This window comes from Chiloscyllium plagiosum, chromosome 28, assembly GCF_004010195.1.
Source record: "Chiloscyllium plagiosum isolate BGI_BamShark_2017 chromosome 28, ASM401019v2, whole genome shotgun sequence".
Taxonomy (NCBI): domain Eukaryota; kingdom Metazoa; phylum Chordata; class Chondrichthyes; order Orectolobiformes; family Hemiscylliidae; genus Chiloscyllium; species Chiloscyllium plagiosum.
The window spans coordinates 36389393-36391495 of record NC_057737.1 but is presented as its reverse complement, the minus strand read 5'-3'; positions in this window follow the sequence as shown (position 1 = coordinate 36391495).

The window sequence follows — 2103 nt, the reverse complement described above, 5'->3', positions numbered from 1 at the left end:
ATTCACACAAAGCAAATGTTGCTTGTGTCTCTCCTTCAACCTGGCTCCCTGCTCTACTGAGCTACTAATGGCTCGAAAGTTCTTCTTCGACCTCTCAGCCCCCCCAGCCTTTTCCTGAGCACTATACCTAACACTTCGCTGCCTACCAACTCTGATAACCTCTGCCACACTTCCAACTGCATAGAGATATCCAACTGCTCTGTTAGTTATGCAGCTGCTATCTCCTTGAACCTCTTACTGATCTCTGACTACACAAAGTCAATGGCTCTCAGTCCCTTCCTCAGCAGCACATCTTAACTGTTCTTTTCCAAATGGAGCCAGTTCCTGTCTTTTTCTGTCGTCTTCTCCAAATGACTGCAATCCTGGAGCTGTTGATGATTAACCTTTGCGCGGTTTTGAGTGACCTGCTGACAGACCTATGACAAGCCCATCCCACATTATTGAGCAAAATTGAATTTAATACCCTGACAGTCAAATGTGACAACTTGTCTGTGCCTTGAATGCAACACAAGGAAAGGTCAGCTGAAGACAGAAAATGTTTTTAAAAGTCAACATGGAATCAAAAGCATGGAACTGTCCTGCTCATTTCTGTTGAACAGATGACTGAGTGTATAAAGAAATGTCAGATAATTGAATTTTCAATGGGGCCACATGATCATCTTATGGGCGAATGCAGGAAAGAGATAGCTAACTAACTGGATGGACAATATCAGCAATGGGTGATGTCTCAATTTTCAAGTTGTTGCTGGTAATCCTAATCACATGAGGGATTACCAGTCATATCCCAAATAAGGTCTGTTCATCTTGTTCAAAAGCTGTTTAGAGTTCATGCCAGAGAAAGAAGATTTTATAAGAACGAGAGGAGAGCTAATTGAGATATATATGGTGCTAAAAGGGATTGAAAAATTAGGTCACAGAATCACTACAGTGTGGAAGCAGGCCATTCGATCCATCAAATCCACACTGCCCCTCCAAAACGCATCCCATCAGACCCACCTTCTACAACCCTGCATTTCCAATGGCTAATCCACCTAACCCATACACTATGGGCAACTTAGCTTGGTCAACCAACTTACCTTGTGCATCTTCAGGCTGCGGGAGGAAACTAGAATACCAGGAGGAAATCCACACTGGTAGTCACCCAAGGCTGGAATCGAGCCCAGGTCCCTGGTACTGTGAGACAGCAGTGCTAACCACTGAGCCCCCAGGCCAGCCATAGTGATAGCACCAGATGTGGAGAGGATGTTTCCTCATGTGAGTCGATCTAGAATGAGAGGTCATAGGTTTAGGATGATCCAGAGATTCTGGAATACTCATGTTGATCCTCAAATGAATAAAGCAGAAATGAAAGTGAAATCTTGCTTGTTTGAATTCTGGAAAGTTTCTGCAATGTTTAATGGTTGATTTGATCTGTGTTTGATTAATTAGCCATGTCTCTGTATTTATTTGCTTGTGTCTGTGAGTGAAGCTAAAGTGTTGAGAAACAGAAGATCCTGGTGAAGATCTGAGCTAAGACTATGTGGAAAATCATACAAGTATTGTAAATAAGCCTATTTGCAGGACGACGTTAATTATAAATCCATTGTTTGAAGATAATTCGGTCTGTCTAAGATGTGCAGCTAACTGACAGGGACACGACAATTCTTGAATCTCAGTGTGTTTTAATAGTTTAAAATGAGGGACTGAATTTTTCCCATTGAGGTGGAAAACAGGAATGGTCTGATCTTGGATTAAAAACCTGCCTACAGCCAGAAATTGATTTAAAGTTCAAATTTTCACAGGACTGAGCCTTTCACAGCAAAAGCTGCAAAAGGTTTAAAGCTTAGGGACTTTGTCTTGTAAATTCATTTCACAGGGAAAGTTGGATTTGATCAAGTATTTATCAGTGGTGATAAGAGATTATGATCTAACACCTTGCCCTAATTATAAACAAATATGTAGAATGCACTGTTGGAATATTGCGTGCAATTCTGGTCTCCTTCCTATCGGAAAGATGTTGTGAAACTTGAAAGGGTTCAGAAAAGATTTACAAGGATGTTGCCAGGGTTGGAGGATTTGAGCTAGAGGGAGAGGCTGAACAGGCTGGGGCTGTTTTCCCTGGAG